Consider the following 25493-nt stretch of genomic DNA (forward strand, 5'->3'; position numbering starts at 1 on the left):
CAAAGTGTTACTCGTGGGTAAGGCAAACACATGTTTTCAACTACATGCTGCATTTACCTAAAATTGTCAAGGCTTGTAGTGAGTGGAAATGCTTTTCACTCAAATTTTCTGAGACAGAGGAAAGTGATACCAGAATGCCTTTGAGAAGTTGTGTTTGTTTATACAGATTAAAAATGGCAAAACAAATTCAGCATGTTATGTCCTTATTTAATAGTTAACTTCAGAATTCAGTCTTTCGTTTTCGGGTAAATAATAGAAGTGGAGAAGCTTAAGGAAGCTTGAATGTGTTGAGGAATGTTGAATGTGTTCACATGTCTCTGAGACCATCACCAAGAGCTGTGATCACTTATGACACCAGCTCGTAACTCCTGTCTTAATACAATTTACTCTGGTTAAAAGAAAGAGGCATGATTATTTTGCTTTTTTAAAAATTTTCATTTCCTATTGGAAAAAAAGGAAGTGTATGAACACAGTGAATATTCAAATACCAATTCACCGTTCAAATGATGTCCTGTTTTACCAATGTCCTTTGTAACAGCCAGGTAACTCCATGGGTTTTGATGCTCCTCCTAGTCCTTGCAGCAGCACTCATTCAAACAAGTTGCCACTTAAGGCTGCAATGCCTCTAGGGAATCTTCAATATCAGAGAAAGAAAATAATAATTTGCAATGTGTAGCATTTTTTCTCATCAAAGAGAGATTTTTAAAAAACATTTTACATTCTCCCAGTTGCCCCAGATGAAGCCAGCTAAATATCTTCCATGCCATTTAGTGCAAGCAGGCTTGAAAACCTAATCCTCAACTTCTGTTCACAAGTAAGGTCCCCCTATTTGATCACCTACACTATCAGCATGCTAATCCTCCTTTGATCCTTTCCTTTAATGGGATGGCTCAGTCTCCTCTCAGCAAAAAAATGTGTTCTGAGTTCTTTATAACCACCCATAACACACTTCTCATGAGCAAAAGGGCTCTGAAGTGCCCATACCTGTAGTATTTCCCAGAGCCTCTCAGATAGCTGAAGATGCATATCTAGGATGCCTTTCACTCCCTTGAGGCACTCCCGGTATCTGTGGGAAGTGAAAGCAGTTATTTGGTTGGTCTCAGGATAGTATTACAGGCAATTGAAGCTATGGGTGATCTGGTACTCCACCTTTGAGATAAATGAATCACAGCTCAGCCTCTGCTTCCGTTTTGGAAGTAGACTCACTGCACTGCAGTAAAAAGGGTTTGTAAAAGACAAAGGAGAATATAAAAATTGAATGGGACATGCAGAATACAAAAAGGAGAGGCAGGGAAATTTAAAAGTCTGAGGAAAAAGAACAAATCTCAAGCATTATTGGGTAGAATTTGAAAACAGTGCAGAGTTACCAGGGAATTTCTATGAACACAATATTAAAGAGAAGTAGGACTTGGCATTTGAATTCCTATTTTCCCCATGTAAGTATGAGAAATATTAAGAAAATAAATAACTGAAATAACAGAAAGAATAACTAAAATCTAAGGAAATAGGAGCTACATAAAAATTAAGAATCAACATGCAAACAGTCAAAATGAGATTTGGGGATTAAAATAAAGAGAGGCCAGTTCAGAAGCTCTACTAAAATCTTAACTTATAAAACAAGGGAAAAGGTTGTGGTTTATGTCTGCCTATTGCATTCAGACAATAACATGATTATTTGCTAGAGGTCATAACTATTAAAGTATATTGATAGAAATTTGTTCTCAAGAGAAATAACATTTATGTCAGGAAGAGTGACAATCTCATTTTACCCACATCAATATTCCTAGCTTGGTGTAGTCTCCTTTCCCAGCACAATACATTCTATTAAAATAATTTATGTTTGGTATCCTGTCTATTGAATTAAGCGTATTTTCAGCTGAGGCAAAGCAATTTTAGAACCATAGCTTTGCGTTCTTGGAAATACTCCTTCACAACTCAGCACACTGCACATGTAATCATTAATATAGAATATTTTTCGTATAAAAATAGAGATAGTGTGATAGTGAGATCGTGTGTACAAATAGCAGCACAACTTGGCTTCTTTCTTTATTTAAATACTCTTTATTCGTATGAAGAGACAATAGAACATCTGGAAGACCAAAAGCACTCATAATAATCAGGACCTTCATCCACATGTACTTTACAAATGGCATAGCATCATTTCCCGTCTTTTGCAATTTGAAAGCAAAGGGCATACACAGGTCTCCTTGCAGTTGCCCACACACCATGGACAGAGCTGGCAACAAAGGCTGACAACTATCCTCCTTCCATTGCTGGCAATCTAGAAGGCTGAGTCACGGAAAACCAAACTTATCTTTCAGGATCATTTATTCCTTTGGAGGTAACATCGGCCTCTCTTCATCCCAAGAGATGTGTTTCATTTTATCAAGTGTAATACAAAACAAACCTACTCTAAGCAAGTAATTAGTATAAACACATGTCAGAAGAACTGATAGTGTCAATAAACTCTGAAGACTGCTTACTTTTTTGATTCACTTAGAGAAAGATTAAAGTATTCACTGTTCTAAATTGTCTCTGAAAATATCTTTGTATCTATTTTGACAGTCTTTTTCCCAAAGCTCAGATGTTCCCACCAGGATTTCGCCCACAATTGCATTGAAAAGACAATACAAGGGAAAAATCAGACGCTGTTTCAGGAAAATTAATAAACCTATTATATAGCAACCACTCAACAATAAAATCAAGATCATTTTTCTCAGGTGTTCTGATTTCATAATTTTTAAACTGCTTGTTGAGAATTTTAATTCAGTCTTGAAAGCATAGAGTTGAATTTCCTTGCTTTTACTCTCTGGTTTACATGTGGTGTTTTTACATGTCAGCACAATCAAGTAAAAATTACTTCCACTTATATTTCATATATACAATCTGTTGAGTTGGAAACTAGAGATTGTCCTTATGGATAAGCTTGTTGTCAATAAAGGTTTATAGGTTACTTTTTTCATTTAGTTTATTTTAGCTCATTCTGATCATGTATGTGTACACTTAGGCATTTAAAAATATTAAAAGGCACAGCTCAAATTTCTGAGAGAAGTACATGTTTTCTAAGCTATAGCAGTGGTTAAGAATAATGGGTTGTTACATCTGATCTTTACTCAGTAGTGTTCATGTGCTCCCTATAGAGGGCAACCAAAATGATAAGCAACTTTGGATGCACAGAGTGAGAAAGTTTCCCCTTTTCCTTTTGAGTGAATTATTACAAAGTCTGTGAGGCTATAAGAAACCTATTTTTTGCCTATGGCAGATGAAAATACATAAATCATACCTGGAAGATATCAACACCAACTGATTTCATTGAGACAAACTTTATAAATCAACAACAAAACTGCATTCTGATTTCACTTATCGTCAGGTGTAGTTGATCTATTGAAAATGAGAAATCTGAAGTACTCAAAAGTGTATGAAATGCACTACAAACACTGATGGAGCTGATAAGACTTTCAGAAGTATTTCTAGATAAGTAGCATTTGGGAAAGTATCATCAGAACTTCTGAAAGTAACCAGACTGCCTTGTAAAACCGCTTTCATTCATTCTATCTGTTCTTTTTTTGTCTCTTAAAGGCCGAATGTACTAGGGTATATAACTTCTGAGAAAGTAGATCAAGCTAAGGCACATTTATCCAAACAATGAATTCCTAGAGAGTTAGCTGAACAAGTAATTTCAACCCATAGTGAATTGAATATATATTTATATTTGGTATATTGATGATCCTGTCCTTCGGGAAAAAAAAAACAGGTTTTGTTAAAATGAAAATCTTCTTACTTGTAACTGGCTTGATTTTTAACGTATCAAGTTAATACCAAACAAAGAGAAAAAATAATATTAACAAAAATAAAGGAAAATTGTGAAAATATGAAATTTTAAAAAAGCAAGTGCTGGATTCTGCACCTGGGACAGGGTAATCCTGGTTATATGTACAGACTGGGGGAAAAGAGGCTGAAAAATAACCCCAAAGAGAAGATGTGGAGGTTTGGGTTGGTGGCAAGTTGAATATGAGTAAACAGTGTGCCCTGTCAGCTGGAAAGGCCAGTTGTGTCCCAGGGTACACCAATCACAGCGTAGCAAACTGGTAAGGCAGGTCACTGTTCCACTCTACCGTGCACTGGTGTGGCTGCCTCTTGAGCGCTGTGTGGAGTTTTGGATGCCTCTATCTAAGAAGGACATCAAATTATTAGAGTGTATCCAGAGGAGGGTGACCAAGATGGTGAAAGGCCTAGAGGGCAAGACTTATGAGGAGTGGCTGAAGTCACTTGGTTTGTTCAGATTGGAGAAGATAAGGCTGAGGGCGTGCTCACTGCAGTCTACCACTTCCTCAAGGGGGTCAATGGAGGGGAAGGTGCTGATGTCCTGTCTCTGGTGATTAGTGATAGGACATGAGGAGATGAAATGAAGCTGCATTTGTGGAAGTTCAGACTGGACATTAGGAAAAGGTTCTTCACTGAGAGGGTGGCTGGTCACTGGAAAAGGCTCCTCAGGGAAGTCACTGCACAAAGCCTATCAGAGTTCAACGAGCATCTGTATGATGTTCTTTAGTCATATGGTTTCGTTTTTGGGTACTCCTGCTAGGAGCAAACAATTGGACTCAATGATCCTTCTAACTTGATGTATTCTATAATTCTATGATTCTGTTATCTAACCAAATTGTTCTTTCCCCTGTTATCTATTTTTTCAGCTTTCAAGATGACATGATTAACTATGTAATTAGTAGAGTAAGTAATGAAGATAGAAGAGATCACTCATAAGTGTTTAAAACACTCTGATCCATTACTGTAGAAATCTTTGAAGGTTAATTCACGGGTCTCATTGTAGGGTACAGACAGATATTCACAAGAGCATCGATTTTTCACTCTGACTATCACTTACGGATTTAAGATGCAGATTAGAAAGTTGGATTTTCAAGCCTTAATTAGCCAAAAGAGATGACACTGAGGCATATCTCTGACGGAAGAATCACTATGTAAACAATGTAATTTGACAATAAGATGTAGGCAGTAAGACATCCTATTTTTCTGAAATGAATACTTCAATATGCATGCACAAGGTGCTGGAATTCTTTCCTACAACAAAACTGCAGTCAGAACCAAAGAGCAACCATGTATTTTGAGATTCATTTCTTGCTTTTCTAAACCAGAAAGCAAGCTTTAAGCATTTTCTTTTTTTTCTGAAAACTTTTCAAATATGCTAACAATACAATGCTCTTTTGCAAAATTTCAATTACAAGAAAAGTCAATGCACTCTCACCATGCTCTGCTACCCCTACCAACCATCCGTTATTTATTGTATTTTAGAAATTTGTACCCATCCATGTCAGGACTGGGCTCAACTTATTCGTACTGAATAGTTCAGACAGCAAGCTCTGGGATAGCTTCACGTTCTTGACAGTACTCCTGCTTGTGCAGCCACTTCTTTTCACATCATCTGAATTTAATATGGAAAGGTCACTATTTGCCAGCAGTGAAAGAAAAGCAGTTAAACAATTTCTGAGTAAACTGTTGAATATCTTTAAGTGCTATTTGATAGCTGTAAATTTATACTGCCATCATGAGCTGAGACTGGATATTAGAAATGAATGTGTGGGCTGTGTGCTGTAAGAGGGAGAGAAAGGACAGCTGGAGAAATCTCTCCTTGTTCTGGATTTGGGAGGGGTACCATAGTACACAGTTTGCAGCAGCTTTTGCACCTTATGACAACCTGGTTTGCTATGGAAAGCAGTACAGCCTGAGTCTCTACCATGATATTCCACTCAGTGGTGCCTGTCGTGCCTCTAACCTGCCACAGATGTTCAAATGATCAGTTGTGTTTCCCTTCATCCTGCCTGCCCTGGGAGTCCACACAGCCAAACTAGAGGAAGGGGGCAGGGTGAGCTAAACTTGCTCCTTTCACCTTTATAACCCTCAAAAGTCTAGCGTAAAGGTTTGCATTTTCACCCTTTTAATTAGCTAGTGCTCAGAGTATAGTGAAGCAGACATGATGTCCTACATAATTAAATAATCTGATGTTTGCAGAGAGACAAAAAAAACCCCATCTTTTATGAGAGTTACTGATACTCTTTGAGACCAGCAGCACAGTAGGAGGTTTTATGAAGCAGGAAGTGGCCAGGCTTTTCTTCAGCTACAACTGATGATCTCATAAAATAAATTATTTACTCTGACAAATCTTGCCTCACCTCTGCTCAGAATATGAATCCTTCATTGAGCTTCTTAAAGACACAAAGAATAATAAAGGTCATAGAAGCTTTTAACAGCCTTCCCTGAAGAAAGAAAACAATTCACAATAACATAATGGTCTATCAGTTGGTCAATATATTTTATGTCCTCAAGAACCATGGCACAGTGAAAGGAAAACAAATACAACACAATGGACTATAGCCAGGAAAAAAACCTATATAAATATGTGAGACAATTCAGTCCTGGACTTTATGTTATCACCCTCACCTCCTTACACATGCACAACACAGGGGAGGGTGGTTGTCTGCTACAGAACCCCTTTTTCATATCTTATTATAAACAACAGGAGTAAATTATGTTAACTTTGGGTCAGGCCACATCCACTTTACAAATCAGATCAAATGGAAGCTGCACATCAATTCAGTGCATTTTATTCCTATTATTGTCTGCACCATATTTTTAAGAATTCATAAAAAGTTCCAGTCATGATTATTTTTCTGATTTCTATTTTGAAAATATTTTTAATGATGATGTATGGACAATTATATGCCACTATGTATTTCCTCATGAAAAACAATTTCAGCAGAGGTAGATCAAGAAGCAACATGTGGGACAGTGTATGAGCAGAATTCTCAGCTGCCTTGCACAAAACATGGAAATACAGATATTTACATCCCTCCTTTCAAGAAGCAAATGATTTGATTCTAAATTCCTTAAGAGACCAATAAATCAAAATTCACTTTCTGCTCTTGTAGCTTAGTGCTTCTTTTTTAATGAAAAAAGAATAATGAATCCAAGCAGACCACAACTCTGATAGTTTGTTAAGTCAGACTCACTCTTTCCATGCATGGTACCATTATCTGAAAGCAGTGGGAACTACAGCCATATATGCAAGAACAATTTTCAGTCTTCTCAGAGTGATCAAGCAGAAACCTCAGATGATCTTTGGACTAGAAAATAATGATATGAAATAATTGAATTCCTAATACGATGTAATTTTGTTGTAGATAAATAACCATGGCCACGTGACTTCTGTGTGATACATTTATAAGTGTCATCTAGTGACAGATGCATGTACACAGATATGTATATGTATAATCTCTTCAAAACTGCAAGACATCTCCTCAAAGACAGAAAGCATTTTCTGTTCCGACAGCATCATAAAGCTGCTCAAGTATGTCAAGTTATTCCTGATGCATTCACGAATAGCATGACAGCAAATTCACAATTATGCTTCAAGTATAAAGCAACATAGTAGTCACACTTGTGGTGACCCCATGAACTAACATAGAATCTCTCTACCCAGCTGGACAGGACAGCATGCACCATTCAGAAGAACTCTCCCTTGTGCTCCGTGAAGGTGAGAGCAACGCTCCACAAGACAGTGGTGGTGCTGGTCTCATCAGTTCCCTGGGGCATTGCAGTTTATCAGCTACACCTGTGTTGATGCACATAAGTGGCAGGAATGTCAGCATTTCCATCCTAGAAAAACCTTGGATCAACCCAAATATGATGTCAGAGAAAGCATCCTTACAGTGACCCCAATTAAGGAAAAAGATTCATATATGGCTTATATCAGAGAATCAGAAAATACATATCCACTGGTAACCAGACTACATTTGTTCTGCTGATCACAGGAGTACTTGTTGATGAACCTTCTAGTTTACACAAGTAGTGAAACAACCCTGAGGAAAACACAGTGCTTTGAGTAGACTTCTGCCTGAGATGAGTCCTGACTACAAAGGGCAGCTGAAACATGCACAATGTGAGAATTTTTCTTCTACCGGTTAACAGAAAAAGTTATAAGTTGAAGCAAACCTCAAATAAAGCTTAAATAAATACAGCTTGGAAACTCTAAATGTCAAGTGTTATTATTAATGTGTTAACACCGTGGCTACATTAACGTTTCTAATTACATGCTCCATTTAGGTAAAATTAACTGTAAGTTGCTAGATTGTGCTGAGAATGATGCTGACGGCCATGACATCTCTCTGGGTGGTGAAGCAACATGGTCTCACCAGGTTAAGGTGAGGTGGTAGCTCTTGGACCAAAAGAGGTAATGGAGAGGTGGGGTATGGAAACAGACCTGGCGTGGGGTTGCCACTGACACAAAAAACTGTGGGAACACCTCTTCTCATGATATCTTAAGGGAATCAGGTCACTCTGAAGGATTTGAACGTTCACACTTGAATTATCAACTTGTGCAATAAGGATGAAGAGGAATATGGGCAGAAAATGACCTACAAAATATTGATGGAGTTTTGCTCATTGAAGTAATTATCAGCTTGTCTTGGTGCTTAAATTCCTAAAACAACCCCAAACACATTTTTTCCTTTCTTTGAGATCAAACTGCTAGGCAGAGGTAGACCAGTCTCTCATAGTAGAATATGTGTATGTGTTTTAATTTAGAATCATATCTCTATGCAATATATTGGATAGATGGTAATTTTTTATTTCCTATAACAACTAGCAGACTATTCCCTTCCTTCCATGTACACATTAGAAAGCAAGAGTATCTGTAACTGAAGCAATAGGAAAACTCTGCAGGAGACTGGTTTTCTAGTAAAAATTAAAAAAAAAAAATAGCATACAATTCTGAAAATACTCATGTATAGAATAAAAATTAACAAATGGAATTATGGTTCATTTTCAATAAAGGAAAATATTGTTCTAGATTTAGCTTCTGGCAATTTTTAAAAATTCCAGTCATAGTTACAAATAAGGCATGGTAGTTTTCCACCAAACATCTTGTATTGTTTTTGTTTGAGATATGCCATATAAAGGTTTAACATTTTTGGTTACACAGTGTTACCATTTTTCTTTTGTGGCCTCATTTAAATATGCTTTATATTTTACTGCAACTGTCTCTAATACTCATTGTCTTAAGAGTCCTTGCCAAAAGGAAAGGAAAACAAATCTGAGGTTCTATCACCAGGAAATATTTACCTTTCATTTAAATAGTTAATAAATATAATCAGAGATGAATTTCCAACTTTTTTTTGACATTAAAATATCACCTTTTTGTCTCATTGTATAGCCATCTCTGTAAATAATCGTCTCATTATTTCATCATATGTATAATCAAAAACCTTAAAAATAAGTAAAAAATGACATTAAAACTTACCAAAATTGCCAAAGAGTAGCAGCAGCATTACATAAAAACTATATTTCTTTTGACAGACACAGCACTAACTCATATTAACCCAGGTTTCCAATACATAAGAAAACATGGAGTTTGCCTTTTACACTCCATACACTAAACTTGAAACTTGAAATATTCTTTCATTTTACACCTAAACTACCCTACTGAATCACCAAAGCATCAGTATTGCAAAACCTGTGTGAATGAACAGATATCAAAAGCTACATTTGTCTTACATTTGTTGTGCACAGCACACTAACATTAGTTCTAAAAGACACATGCCTGTTCTCCATTTTTATACCGTATAACATTAAAAGCAAACTGCAAAAATTCACTGAAAACATAATTTTACTGAAACTGTGGTCTAGCTAAATATCTGGCCAACTGCATCAATGTCAGCTGTATTGTATTTTAGATTTAAGTCCTCCAGATTTGGGTTCCTCTATAGCAGGGAATTATGCTGGTATATTCCTTCCTGAGGGCTGGATTTCATGCTTATGGCAATTAATAGGAATTAACTCATTAACTCAGTAGCTAGTATCTGCTTCTGGAAAAATTGCTGCTATACTCTTTAGTGTATTGTAGGAAGTATTTACCTGTTGGGGCTATAATGTGTTAAAAAATTAAAAAATAAAAGCAAAAAACAAACCAACAAACCCTGAGCTATCTGTGTATGTGGGGAAAGGGAACAGATATTCTACCTCTTCTAGCTTTCTACATAGATAAGTACTAAAAAAAAAAAATAAAAATCAAAAGGAGCCATTCGTGCACTAATATAGCTCATCACTAAATGTGGAGTTTCCGGTTTTGAGACAGATTATCTATGAATTTTGTCCCACCTAAAATTAATGTCAGTCAGTGAAAGCCTGTTAGATGAGACAAAATATAAAATGAAGAATTCTTTATCCAGAATACTGACATTATTTGGATAAAAACACATTATATATATTTTTACCATAAAACCCTATTTCTTTCAGAACCTTTGTTTTGAACTCTACTTTCAAAGCATTTATCCTGTAGTAGAAATTCTACATTGTAAAATGTAACTTTACACTGCAGTTAGCATTTCTGAAATAGCTGAGATTTCCCTTTACTAATACCTAAATGAGAAATACTGTATTCTAAAGATCACTTTTGCTTTCAGAAAACTTAAAAGTTTTTGGCTCTTAAAAGAAGTTTTAGAGATGAAAGAATTAAAGGTGTTCTCGATCTAAATATAACCCTGAGTATTTTGACACATCCTTGAAGAGCGTTCTAAACTTCTGTTTTAAATTCATCTTTCTGATAATAACCTTGGGTACACAATGGTATACATGGAAAAAGCAAAAAAAAAAAAAAAAAGGATAAAAAAAGAGCTTTTTCCTTAGACCAATTCAATCTAGTCCTGCTCTGAGCCAGAGCCTGGACTATGTGGCCTCCAGGGGTTCCTTCCTTAAAATGCTTCCATGATTCTGTGAAGTTTAAGAGTGTTCCTTGTTAACTTTGCATCAATTGATGCTTGCAATGAATACAAGAAAAGAACAGTAAATTTGAAGAGAACATGGCTTTTTCTCATCAGATCTCAGTGAAATCCTCTTTAAAGCTTCGGATAATAGACCTTTAAATGTATTTAATGGAAAGGAAGATGGTAGGTGGCGTAATTGGAAGAAAGAAGAAAAAAAACTATTATAGTTCCAGTACTTAGGTCGTTGTTGTTGTTTTTGTTGTTTTGTTTTGATTTTCAGTTAAGCTGAAAACTGAGGCTGGTATTCACTTGTGTTACAGTTTCTAACCACACGTTTACTTGATAGAATATAGTTGTTCATCAGAAAAAAAACCCACCTGGTTGGGAAGCTTTTTACTTTGACCAATATCAAAGCGTCAAGTAAATTGTAATTATGGGCTGATTAAAAGTCAAATGGCTTACCTACCAAACTGTATTTGTGCCTGGTCTACTAAAAAATTGGTTTCAATTCCTACTTTCTGTTGATGGAAATTTATTTATTTGCTGATAGTTTTTTGACTTTGTAAACATTTGCTGAAATCAGATCGAAAGTTACTGTGAAAAACAATCTATTTTAACCAAAAGGAGCACGCACTATTTCTTTAAAGTGTGCATTTGTTAAAAATGACTTTTAAAAGAGCAAAATTAGTGTAATTCTGAGGAATCTTTTTTAAAATGTTGAAATGGTATGTTTTAATTTTAATTCTCCTTCCTTGGGAAGCTGGAAATTTTTAGTTTATACCATGTTTCAGAAATGATCCACATGCAAGGTTATGAAGAGAACTTTCAGATCAAATTTAATAGTAGACCATAAGCACTATGGATTGCCTTCAATTATGGAAATGTGTCCGATTCTATGTAACACATTGGTGGATTTAATGGAGCCTGCTTAAGCATGTTGTTCTGTAACAATGTAAAGATAATTCCATGACCCATTATTCTTTCAAAAATAAAATTTCTATTTCTTTCTATTGAGTTTTATCAGATTTTTAACCATTATTTAAAATCAAACAACAAAGCAACAACACTATAAATAGCATAAACTGAAAACTTCTTTTAAAGATGATTCCATCTTTTCCACGGTCACATAACTCCCATACCATAAAATGGACTAAAAAGTTTGCACATCTATGTATGCATGTGTGAGGGATCTTTTGAAGAACACTGAATATAACTAACACACGGACACATACATGTGCCTGCAAGCATGTGGACAGCTTTGATTTACCTTTTCTTCACTGAAAAATTTTACAGGATTCCCTTGTACCATATAATAGAGACTAGAATTATGAATGTTGAATGTTACTTTACAGTTTTTTTTAAAGATAAAAAGAGGGTGTTTTTCTGTTCTACCCATCTGTTCTTAGGAGCAGATGCTTTATGAAAGCCTTAATGCAAAAAGCTTTTTGTGTTCATCTTGTGTATTGTGATTCCCTCTGCTCATTTTGACATGCATACATTTAGATTACATCTATTTCATATTGTGCAGCATTATGTTATACCTTTAAAGCATCTTCAAACATGTGTCTGGCAGCATAGTATCTTAACTATTAGCAGAAAAAGTACTACAGAGTTCACCTAAGGACAGTTACTAACAGTCTGGTTTGTGATTCAATTTGTGCACACATTGCCTTTTAAAATGGTGTATCCGGCTTCTTCTTAAACTCTGTTAAATACCCCTACAGCAAACTAATCAAAGCAAGCTAGTAGATCCTTCTTTCCTGTACTGTTGATTACTAATTTTTTTGTGGCAGGATTTTTCTCTTAATGTAGTGCCATGGTTTCATCCCAGCCAACAACTAAGCACCATACAGCCACTCACTCTCCCGTGGTGGGAGAGAGGAGAGAATCAGAAGAGTAAAAGTGAGAAGAATCATGGGTAGAGATAAAAACAGTTTAATAAGTAAAGCAAAAGCCATGCATGCAAGCACAGCAAACATTCACCACTTCTCATGGGCAGGCAGGTCCCAAGGAAAGCCAGGCTCCATCATATGTAATGGTTACTTGGGAAGACAAATTCCATAACTCCAAACATCCTCCCTGTCCTTCCCTCAGATTTTATGCTGAACATGACATCATATGGTATCATTTGGCCCATTTGGATCAGCTGTCCTGGCTGTGCTCACTCCCAGTTTCTTGTCCACCTGGTACTACTTGAGAAGCTGAAGAGTCCTTGGCTGCTTAGCAACAATAGAAACATCAGTTTATTATTAACATTATTCTCACTTGAAATCCAAAACACAGCACTGTACCAGCCACTGGGACAAAAATTAACGCTATCCCAGCCAAAACCAGGAGAGATATTTTTTACAGCAATAAGGTTAAGGATTCCTGTTCTATGTGGTTTACCCAAGTGAACTACAATAACAGTAATAATAGTAGTAGTAGTAGTAGTAGTAGTAGTAATAGTAGTAGTAATAGTAATAGTAATAGTAATAGTAATAGTAATAGTAATAGTAATAGTAATAGTAATAGTAATAGTAATAGTTGTTTATTCCTTTCTTTCGGGATTAAAATATTGCCATACTTTTCAACCATATTGCCTATATTCCTTGTAACATAATGATGCAATAACTTAAATGAACTTATGTATATTTCCAATACCTAGATGATATTTGGTGTTGTCAAGAAAGAGATGCAAAAAGCCTTTTTTTTTCTTCTTATTTCCTGACTGTAACAAATTGAATATTTGTAGTAAATGTGAATGTCATTCAAGATTATCAGTGCTTTCTCAGGACACATTTCTGAATGTTTTCTTCTTTTGATTCAAATGAGATTCATCAGGAGAAATTCCACAGTGGATTCCAATATGTGAAAAGCCAAATAAAATTGACTGCTATTTTTTTTCACTTTTTGACATAAAAGATGTTACATAGGTTACCAAACTACACTGTTGCCCAATAATTCATTTTTAAAATACAATATTTTTGTAACAAATTCAAATCATGCTCCCATTTTAAAATCAGTGGGTCTTACAAAATGATAGAGGTCAAATGATTAAACTGGTAAGCTTTCAGTGGGCTTTCTTACACTGATGTTGAGACCCTCCATTTTAGTAAAAAAAAAGTCAACACTGATATCTGATGCAAAACCTTATATCTAAGGCTTTCACTTAACATAAAAAGCACCTTATGCCAGTCAAAGAAATTTTCATTATGTTCCCTGTGCTACCTCTCTTGTTAGAGACCATGTTCCTTACATGTTTATTCATACTAACACTTCCTGGGTTTAGATAATACTGCACATTTCATGCAAAAATCTAGAAAACCAAACAACAATCTCCATTCAAACAGAAATATTCTGGACCAAACCCAGTAAATCCTTTTCATGGGATTCTAGTCCAGCAAGTACTGCCTTAGCAAGGATTCCTGTACAATCAATGAAGACAGAAAGAGAGAAACAGTTCCACACAGGAATTAATCACGTTTTGAAATAGATGACTAAACCATATGGTATATTATCCCTTGGAAGCCACTGTTTCTCTTTGTTGACCACAACAAGAACCTAGATAACATATTTAGTCAAGGCAGCTATCTATTTAATGTGCAAAGTTTGACAAATTCCAACTAACTCTTCCAATAATATATCTGGTGCATCATATTTTCTCTTACAAATAACTAAATACTTAGACATGTCAAATTTCAGCAAATTAATTCTCCATCTTTATGCATCTTTAGTCTAACCATAAGCTTAACACTGATTTCAAGGTATTTGGTCATGCTTTGTAGTAATATTTATATTGCTTTTCCAGTTTGATTAAAAACAATCTTCCCTTGCGAAGTTCTTGAGATCTGTGCACTGCTTTCTTCTCTAATTTCATACTGTTACTTTGAACATATTATTGAGTTTTTCAATATTATGGAGCTTTGAGTCTAGAATAACTTTAGGCATTTGAAATAAGATGGCAGCAGTGGTTCGTTTTTTCCTGAAAGAACAGCTATTATACTTCCCTTGGTACCATGCCTTGTGGCTCATGAATTCATTGAATCCTGAATAGTCATTTTCCTTTTAAAAGTTTTCAGATTTTATTATTTGAGAAGAAAAAGTTATGGCCTTTTTTATTTTCACTTTCAGAATGGAGACTGAATAACTATTCCACTTTTTGACTAAGTTATCTATTCTTCTAAAGCATTAATATGATGGGGCTGATGAGAATAATGAGAATAGAAAGACTAGAATGACCATTTTATGGGGAAGACACTGGACTGGCACTTGGGAAGATATAATTACCCAGTGTCAATCACCCATTCTCTAGGGGTCCCTGGTGGGGTCCTTGGTAAGAGTTCGTTTTCCCTGTACTTGACTTCATTTCTGCAGTGATGGAAATAGGACTTTCTTGGATCTCAAGAGAATCTGGAATAATGGTTGACATTATCGTAGTCATCAAATATTTAAAGCTATTGTCCACAAACATAAACACACATGTACAGCAACTTTATTACCCTGTGATTACACCCACTACAATTTTAGCACAAATCATAGATTTCTTCCAAATTTTTATCCCAAAAATTTACTGATGACTCAAGCAGGGAAATAACTTGGTTGAAAACAGCCATTTGTCAAACTGGTAACCCAGTAAATAATGACCAGAAAAATACTGCAAAAGGTTTAGTGTATTCCAGACAACACCTGAAACTAAAAAATAAACAGGAAACAAAGGAAACTGGAAGAGAGTTAACAAATAATAAACAAGTTAATGCCTTATATTTCTTGAAAGCCTTTTTTAAGATTCACTGTGGTTTATTTGTATAATGGCATATTTGTGGATAAGCCACGAATTTTCAAGCACTGAGTTGATTTTCAGATTATATAAAAGGATATTACACTATGAAAGCAGGGACTGAAATTTCCTTTACAATGACTGTGAGACATGGCAACGTTATTTGAGTTGATATGGTCATGCTGCACAAATATTTCTTGTATTTCTTATTCTCCTTATTTAACAGAAACACTTACATTTGTCTTAATAGCTTTCCTGCTTCTGCTTTTTATTCTTACTTGAATTCTTCTGCCCAGGTAGTTATATTGCAATAATTTTCACAACTAAATCTGGTTTCAAAAATAGATGATTAAAAGCAAGGCAACCTGCAGTCTCTAGGTAATATAGATATGAGTACTAAAAGCTAAAAGTGATTTTAGGGGTCATTCATCCAAGACCAGTTCTTGTTTTTAACAGTAGTGAGGAGGCAATAGATAAGGAATGAAAACAATCACCACTTGGAAGATTTAATTTATGAGAAGTGATAAACAAACGAAGCAATTTATTTATTTTTTAAATTATTTTTTTAGAATATATGGATCTTGAAATTTATTACGTGCTTTCAGTGAGTCTTTAAATAGCAGTTGGTTTTGTTTTGACTTGGAACTAAGAAGAGTCAACTAGAAGGAAACAAGCTGTCATTTTTAATATCCTGCTTTTCTGGGTTCCCCTTAAGAAATGACAAGGGGAAGTTAACAAAATTTATGATTTGACCCATATTAATTGGCTAAGTCAGAGAGCTGTTAAGGACTCTAGAGAGACTCTCCAAGTGACTGTAATTTTATACAGAAATGTCATGTGATATTTCAAGTGAACCTGAAGATAGAGCTAGTGGAACTAAACATTAAATATAGTGTTATGTAAGAGGGTTGTGAATCATGCCTAATTTAATCAAAATAAGTTTCTCGTACTTAAATATTGATAAAATATTTTGAACATCCTTCTCAATATGAATAGCAACATGGTAGCTAAATTACATGCATGATGCTCCGAAAGAGTTAATAAAAATATATATTTACATGTTAGTGTTGTCTTCTGGACCATAATCCAGGTTTGCTTTAAAAATTGTGGAAGTGAAGTCAAGATTGACTTTGGATCAGTCTGTGCATCCTTTTCCTAAACACTTCCACAAAAAAAGTCATGTGGTTTTGTAATACAGCCTTGCATAATAATGCCTGTGAAGGTGGAAATATAGGACATCCTCACAAGTGAGAAAACATGAACTGCAAAGTAAGAAGGAATAAATGTTTCTGTGACTGAGAGACAGAGACACACATCAGAGACAGGCTTTGGTGTCCTACAAATGTCAAATTTGATCTCCAATTTTTTTAAAGAAAGAATCTGCCATTTTTCTTTATCCGAAGGGATTCTTAACAACACTCTGACAAGAGGAGAATAAGTTCTGTATCATGACAAGAGTTCAGATACTGAATTGAATATAGGGAGCTTTACTTGCTTATGTAACTTCAGCACACAATGCAACATGCATTATCAGAATGGCAGATAATGGTATATATACAGTATTTATATCAGATGCAAAGTATAATTTGCATTTTTAGAATCGTATTGAGAAAAAAAAATCAAGGAAGAAAGCAGCAGAGAGAGAAAGAGAATTCAGGAGGAAAAACATGACTTAAGGGAAAGAGTGTCTTTGCTTCTATGCTGGGCAGCTAAGGAAAAAGTTCATTCTCTGCCTTTAGTAGATACTGGAAAAGATTGACTGCACCTGATTTAATTTCAGAATGAATCATTGCAGAACTGTTTTGTACCACATAACATGTGAGACTGCTCAGTTCAGTTCAGCAGAAAAGGGAACCAAAGATTGCTTTTATTTTTTTTTTCTTGGGCTTTCTTTCCACTGATTGTGTCTTCTTTGGAGGAACTTCACAGGTTTAGAATGAACAGCAGTGGAATTAGTTTTGCTGAAAAGGAAGCCAAAAAGATCTGCCCTGGCAGAAGATCTTTGCATTCTCTACTGTTTGCAGCAAACTTAAGAGGACACATTTTCTCTAAAGTTTGTTTTTCAGTGGCCTTTGCCTACTAAGATCTGCTACCTATAATTCCTTCTACATTTGTTTTTCTCATAAAGACCTGAGTATCTCAGCATCTGTGAGTAGCCAGTTTTTCCTTGGTAAATTAGGAAGAGAAATGGCTGAGAAAGATTTGAGTCTTTAATCTCAATGCTAGGACATAAACACCTGGTAAAATTATCGTGGTTCACAGGAACAGCACTGTTGAAGCCAACGCAGAAGTTTACATCACAAGAGGACAGCCCTGGACCAGCATCTGGAGAATGAAATAGCTGTGGGATTTTTTACAAAAGAAAGAAAAAAATGCCTGTCTGGGTCAAATGGAAGAAGTGAGGGCTGTTCCTGACAGAGCTTCGCTTCAAAAATCTCCCTCTGAAACAGTGTTACATGACTGTAATTCTTTCTGCTAGGTGGCATGGAAAGGGGAAGGGTGAAGGTTGCCTGGTGACTGCTGCTGAGTGATGCTGACATCCACAGTGCAATCCTGTTTGGACTTTTCATCAGTTTTAAACTTTTTTCCTTCTACATTAAACATTGCCTGAAGGTTGAATATACTATTGTTAAACTGCATGGTATCTAATAAAATGTATATGGAGAGACTGGCTGTCTTAACTATGAGGCTACACCGACTTGTGGCAATATTTCTTTGGGTTTGAAAGCATAATCTCCAAGAAAGCTCGGAGTTGCATAGAAGGCAAAGGCAGATCAGAGTAGGGGCTTCAAACCAGTTCTCGCTCTGTTAATTCACTGGTTTAATATACAAAACAACATAAATATTAGACACAGTCATTATTACCTAAAGTCACTGTGATCAGGGCCTAGAAAAGTAACTAAGTGATCTTATTCAGAGCAGGCTCTCTGCTGTTCTGCTCACTCTGGAAATTAAGAATATGAGAACATTTTTGTAGGTAATTAAGCCAGGAGTTTCGACTTTCTGTAAAACTGCACCCACAATGAGGAATTCAGTGTAGGAAAGTAAAACCAGAACAACCTCTACTACCTCCTAAATAACATGATTAATTTTCAACACCTTGTATCATAAGAAATAGCCCTCTCAGAGCTTATACAGCAGCACTAGAATGAGACATTTTAGTTTTGTCTGTATTTATCAGATTATCCCACTAAAACAACATAAAAAACCCTCTAAAACCTAATTTTTACCTTTTTATTGAAAATGCTTGCAGCACTATTTGCTACCCATGTACCTTAACAAGCAGTACTGTATGAATCATATATTAAGGTTTCTTACCTCTTCATGTACACACTAATTAACATCATTTTGTCTTGCTACGTGCTTCAGGTCAGATTAGGACTATTTCCACCACAACGTTTTCCTTTCTCCTAATATACTTCTCTGATGATAAAATTAGCAATGACGAAAAACTGGCTTCCATTAAATACCTGAAAGTGTTTCTATTTACTTCAGTAGACTCAGGATGTCATCTTTAGTTTCTTGTTTCCATTGGTAGATGAAATCCTAATGAGAAAAAAACCTGCATTTTTGTCATTAAAGAAAATCTGTGCTAGTATGACCTAATATACTTTTCCAGTACCCATATATTCTTGAAAAGGTGTGCTTTCTTCTTAAAAAAAATTCCCTCTTTCCCAGCTAATAAATTCCAGATGCACTTAAACTTAGTTGCACTGACTTCACTGCTTATCATATGGAAATGACTTATAATATGAAAGATGATTCTTTTTGAGACTGGGAAAAATGTTAGTTTGTCACTGAATTGCTGTTCCAAAGATGCTGCTAATTGAAGAGCTTCTCAAAGCCTTTTGCCTGTTCCATCCCAATCCCATTGCAAAATGATAACTGTGCTACTCTGTTGTATTCACTGCTCAGTTTCACATACAGTGTTTTCATTTTCAAAATTTTGTTGACATAAATTATGTAATAAGTATGGGTTTTTTTTTTGCATTCAGAAGCCGCTGTCTTTGTTTGTGTTCTCATTTTCATACCTCTAGATTAACACTAGAGTTGTGACACATAGTTGAAGATTCATTTTTTTACACTACAAACACTGCTATTCTTTTCTTCTAATTATATTAACATGGAAATGTTTTAGATCATCCATGTAATGGATGTAATGGATAATCTACATGGTAATTGTAGCTTGGTTTTGGTGTCTCTGCGCTTGCCTGTATTTATTCGTTTATTCAGAAATGTGTCAGCATTATTAGGGAAGTGTTTGGAAGATGATATTTTACCTTGCTGATTCCTAATTTTCAGAATTCCTACTTCTAGTTTAAAGCTTTCTGTGGTTGTGTTGTTTTTTCATTGTGTTATTTTTTTTTAAAAATGTTTGGTTTGTTTTGTTTTAAGTTTTGTTACATCCTTTTCATAAACTGGTAATTCTTACATGGGTCTGAAAGAGTAAATATGAAATTGTGAAGTCAATTCAGCAGTCTGTTTTCCAGCTGGAGATCCCTCAAAGATGTGAGATGGTTTTATGAGTGGCAATGATGGGTTTGCCTCTTTTTCACTAAAGAATTCATAGTCCCAAAGACAGTAGCACAAACATTAACAGAAATAGCTTTTTTTTGTGAGTAGTAGAGACAACGTTGCTAAAAAAAAATCCTAATCCTAATCCTTTATCCCACCATCCTTTTTCATAAGAATCTGCTACTCAACTGCAGCAATATGCATGCCTACTCCAGAACATCTCTTTAATTTACATATTACCAACATGAAAAACTGGCATAAAATGAAATCTGAAAATAAGATATCAAGATAGCAGCAAAAAAGTGTAATCAGGTCATATGAAGACAAATGCCATCAGGACAGCTAAACTGTTTTAAAATCAGTACCTTTGTGATTAATTTTAAATATTTTTGATGTTTGTTTGGGTTTTTTTGTGGGTTGTTTGTTTGGGGTTTTGTTTATTTATTTATTTATTCATTTTATCTTAAATTAACTTTTTTTTTTAAGGAATATTTCTAGAAGGAAGCTGCATCTGGTGGTTGACACAGCACACATGTAGCTGCTGGGTGCTATAGGTCTATTCCTGTGCTTGCTCCAAGAAGTTCTGTGTCCTTTCCACCATCCGTTACAGAGTATTTAGCCCAGGCTTGTTCTGCCAGCCCCAGAGGCTCTGACTCTGTCCCAGCACAGATGGCAGGCATGACCCTTGCTAAGCAATACATGAGACCTTGACTCACAAAAATCAATCTACTTTCATTTTCATAAAGCATGAAACATAGATTACCTCTGAGAGAACGGGTTTTTATTCCTAGGCTATCAAACCTGCAGATGAAGAACATTGTCATTTGACACTTCACCAGCAAACAGAACCTGAACTGTCATCGCAGGTAGTGCAGAGGTTTGCTGGCAAATATAGGATTTATCACAATAAAAAAAGATTTAAAGCCTCCTTGTTATTATAATCACTGTGCTCAACACAATAGCTTTTCACCTGTTCATTGCTGGTTTTGTGAGTCAGCCATTCTTTGCTATAAAACTCTTCAGCCTGAGCCTCCTCACAGCTCCCTAATCAAATCTTGCCAGCTGAGAGCAACTAGGTGGCCTCTCTTCAGATCTCATCAGTGTCATTTACTGAATGGATGTATCATTTCTGATACACCACCAGACTGTCCCATCTGCGGAAGAGCTGAGCTCACTGCCCCAAGAATGCCCCTAGACCCTGCAAATTGGCAGTGAGTTTTCTCTGGCAAGCCTGGGGTAATCTTAGCCTTCTGGTATTCCTCTGCAATGCTGCTGTTAATGCATGTTTTCTGTTCTGCCCACACGAGCCTGTCACCTCTCTTCATAGTATTTTGGTGGTCACTCCACCCTGCACCACCTTTTTGCAGATGTCACAGGGTACCACTACCAGTCTGCACCGTCAATTCCCTGCAGTGCCCTCAAGCGCACCCTCCTCTTGTCACTCAGGTTTCGAGGCTGCTCCTCAGAATGGAAACACATGAGGGGGTGTTTATTCATTTCCAGACTCATTTTACAGCTTCTCTTTGATAAGTTGCCCATGAGCCAAAGTGCATGTTTATAGTTTGCTACACTGATTAATCCTGTTTTACTGTTCTTTTGTGCAAGCTTGCCTGTCTCCAGTTATGATAATTTACATTTTCAATGTTCTTTTAGAAAAGTACAGAAAATACTATTTTTTCTACAATCCTTGCTGTTTATAATCTTGCCTCTTCAGGTTCCCTACTCAGGAAAACTCCCAGCTTCTCCTGCAACCCAACCACACTCTCAGCACTCACTGCCTCATGTCCTTTGCACATTTTCAGCTCAACCTCCTTGATTTCACAGAGTTGCCCTGCATGTTACTTCTGCATCTGATCTCTGTCAGCTCAACTAGGCTCCATAAACAATGATAAACTCAAAAAAATAAGAAAGGGAAAAAATTACAGTAGTAATGGAAAAAAAAAGGTATACTAATTTATTAATTCCAACATGAAAATGGGATGAAATATTTGTAATCTTCCAAAGTAGCTCCACCATATCAGTGTAAAAGCCTTTCAACACAGAATATGTAATCTGTATAGAACATGTATTCTGTATAGAAGACATAATCTTTACTGGCAGTTAATCTCAGATATGGATGTACCACGCCCTACTGTTATAGAGGTTCACCAAATGCTGTTCAGTTATGCTGATTAACTTTGATTGACTTAAAAACTTGGCAGTCGCATAAAGGGATGGAGGCTTTTCTTTTTTCCTAAGTGCAGTGTGTCCAGATTTCTATACTTTCTATACTCTATGCTTTCTGTATATGATAACATTTATAAGTATCATATCTATATTTTCTGGTTTAGTCACAAAATTTTAAGATTTATCTACCAGACCAGAAGGACATGTGAAAAATAAACCCAGTGTTCCTTATGTTACATCACTGAAAACCATCTCTTAAAAAGAAACCCCAACTATTACACTTCATACTCAGTATTCCTACTTCCTCTGAGTCATTGTCACATTTCCTGACTGTATTGGCAGGTAGAAAGCCTATTAGTATTGATAGAGATGCACAGTCAACAAAGCTATGGAAGAGAGAATTCTGCTATTCATGTGTTACCAACAAAAGCAACAGCTATAATTCAGGTACTAAATTTTTTTTTTAAGTAAAACAAATAAAAATCTCATATATCTAAGAAGCTGTAGAGAAATTTTAGCATGGGTTGAAAGAAACATGAAGAAAACTTGCCCTGAAATTTGTCATCTAGGTATACTGCTTTTCTATCTTCTCTCTGTGAATCCCCATGCATTCCAGATCCGTGTCATTAGAAATGAAGGACTGACTCAGTAAACTACATTTTTATATAAACTGAATTTAATCTTTAATGACTGCAATATTATAGTTATTTAGGTTTACTCTAATCTCTTATTAGAAAAGGTTCGTATGATTAGATATTTTAAAAAACTAAGAAAATAATATAAAACCATCTACTCCAAAGCATTATTCAAGAGCTAATAAGGCTTCTTACTCCATAAAAATAATCAAACTGTCCATCTGATATTCCATATCAGGCAAATCTATTTCTTCAAGTGAGAAATAAAATGTACCCTGTCCTAGCATCATGAAAAGATTAGCTGACCACTAGTCTGGGATTGGCACTGAGTGGAGTTACAGAGCTGGATGAGTCTCCTCTGGAAGTGTATGCTGGTACTGCAGAGGAGATACAAATCAACCCAAACTGGCTGGTCTTCCACACCTGTGCACTGCAAAGGTCCACGGGTGCCACCGTGCTGCACCCCTTTCTCCTAATTTTTCTTGCTGGGGACACACTAAGCCTGACTATAGAAACCAATGTTCATAAAATCTTCTTGCATAGAGACTTTGCACTGCTCCCATCTGGAGTGTGTTGCTTACAGTGTCCTCGCGGCCTGCAAGGGAGGCGAACCAACCCTAAATCTCTTCAGGAAAAACAAGCAATCACTTTTTTATGGTTTCATTTTCAGAGTCCTGTAGAACTATATTTTTTACAATATGTAGTCTGCCTCAAAGCCAATACATCAACTTTCTTCAATTGAAGCCATCCAAGCTCTAGCAAAAGAGGAAAAAAAAAAAAATCAGATTTTTTTTTTTTTTTTTTTGCATGCATTACTGCCTAGTGTAAGATGTTCCTATTCCAAAAACAGCCTTCCAGTAAAAGACAGAGACTTTGCTTCCTCATTGTGCTACAATTAATTCTCTAAGAATTCTAATGAAGATCTCCCTACTTTCCAGCCTAAATAATTAACTGTTTGCTTGCAAAATAATGGAAAATGGCAATTTTATGATGTCTCTTCTGACCTTCAGTCACAGGTTAGTTCTAGTTGTTGTGCTCCATTTCAGGTCAAGACACATTTCGCTTTCTCTTCCTCATTTCCAGCTGTACAACATATGGTTGAATTTTCATGTTTGTTTCACATCACAACATTGTATCTTTGGGAATTAATATTAAACCTTCAAACTAAAGAAAGAACTGTTACTATTTAGTTCCCTACTACTTTGTGATTAATAAGGATATTTCATAACAAAGAAATGTAAAAGCCAGAAATATTCAGCCATTGACTCACCTTCATGATATCTTTTTTTCCGAAATACCACTTGGGGCTCTTCAGTCATCAGGAAGATGTGGAGGTGACATATTTTGATTTTAATTCTGCGAGGAAGATTACTTTTTTAGAGGTGCTTTAAATGTTTACTTTGCCATAAGTTTTCTGTCACAGTGGATAAATAGGAAGCTGTCACTTTCTTTTTTTCCCCACATCCCAGTGATACTCATCAACTAGATCATCTTTCCTATTCTACTGAGATAAGATCCAGTACTGTGTTACACGAACAAAAAAGTCATTCCACAGAGAGGCACAAATGCTTTCCATTTCCATTTCCATTTCCATTCCCATTTCCACTTCCATTTCCATTTCCATGTATCTTGCACTGAAGTATGTTTTTCAGAAGTTAAAATGATGCTTTACATCAAAGATTACAATAAAAGCCACAAAATCATGACAGATAAGCTTCTAGACAGAATCACTAATCTATTATAAACAAAAAAATCCAGCAGTAGTAGAATGTCTCTTATTTTGTAATAAAAAATACTAAAGCACAATATTAAAAATTTAGTGGAAAAGTGTAAGAATGAACAGGGTAAAAAAAGAAACTTTGTCTTCCTTCAGAAAATTAAGTATTATTAAAATAATTTCCTGGATTTGGGACAGTTTTACCTAAATTTTAAACAAAATAATTTAAAGTTATTTTCTTGGGTTGTTCTGATAATATCAAGCATGTTTATTTCTACATTAATTTTCTAAAATGTTTCAATTTTGATTTTACTACAATAACATCTATTGTAAACGTTACTTCTTGGTATGATGGGGGCATAAAGAATTGAAATGAGCATTTTGATTGTTTCAATTTAAAAACATTTTATTTTTCCTGCTTTTGGAAATATCAGTTTCAGGGATGAAAAAAAAAATTCCAGATATCTACTTTCCCAAAGGATACAAGTTCCCAGTTCTCTGTTTGCGCCACGATTTTCCTTGGTGCCTAGGCCAACAAGGCTTATCCCCTGCCTCCCCAGGTAAATCCACCCCACAGTAATAAGTTTTATTTATCAAAGAAACTACAATGTAACCTGATATATTTGAAGATCCAACAAATGCTTGTGTTTCAGAGAAAGATATTACTGCCTAATATGTGACTAATATAACGAAGCAATAAGAAGGTAAATAGTTTCTTCCATAGTTGCTTAATAAGACATGAATACATTTTGGTTTGGCTGAAAAACTCTGTCAGAAAACATCAATCTGTATATGCAAGAGAGGTGAAAATGTGATCAACCATAGCAGCCTCATTTACATCCCCACTTATCTGCAGGCAGATTGTATTTTCAACAGTGTAAATCAGGAGTAACTCCAGGGGAAATAGTGGCAACACGCCACATGAGGAA

The 25493-nt window shown here is 35.6% G+C and overlaps 1 long non-coding RNA gene across 2 annotated transcripts in view; it reads right to left on the reverse strand.

Annotated features, from left to right (window-relative positions):
* The window catches only part of LOC110356800 (uncharacterized), a 119882-nt gene that overhangs the window by 13156 nt on the left and 81233 nt on the right, over positions 1-25493 (reverse strand). The window contains exons 2-4 of one of the 2 annotated variants that reach the window (XR_010470456.1): positions 24118-24203; positions 985-1066; positions 497-634 (exon numbers count right to left, since the gene is read on the reverse strand). This is a non-coding gene — a long non-coding RNA (uncharacterized LOC110356800). Of the gene's footprint in view, positions 1-496; positions 635-984; positions 1067-24117; positions 24204-25493 lie in introns of those variants that run through there. The other variant, XR_010470455.1, reaches the window with a different exon arrangement.

This window comes from Columba livia, chromosome 2, assembly GCF_036013475.1.
Source record: "Columba livia isolate bColLiv1 breed racing homer chromosome 2, bColLiv1.pat.W.v2, whole genome shotgun sequence".
In the NCBI taxonomy this organism is placed as follows: domain Eukaryota; kingdom Metazoa; phylum Chordata; class Aves; order Columbiformes; family Columbidae; genus Columba; species Columba livia.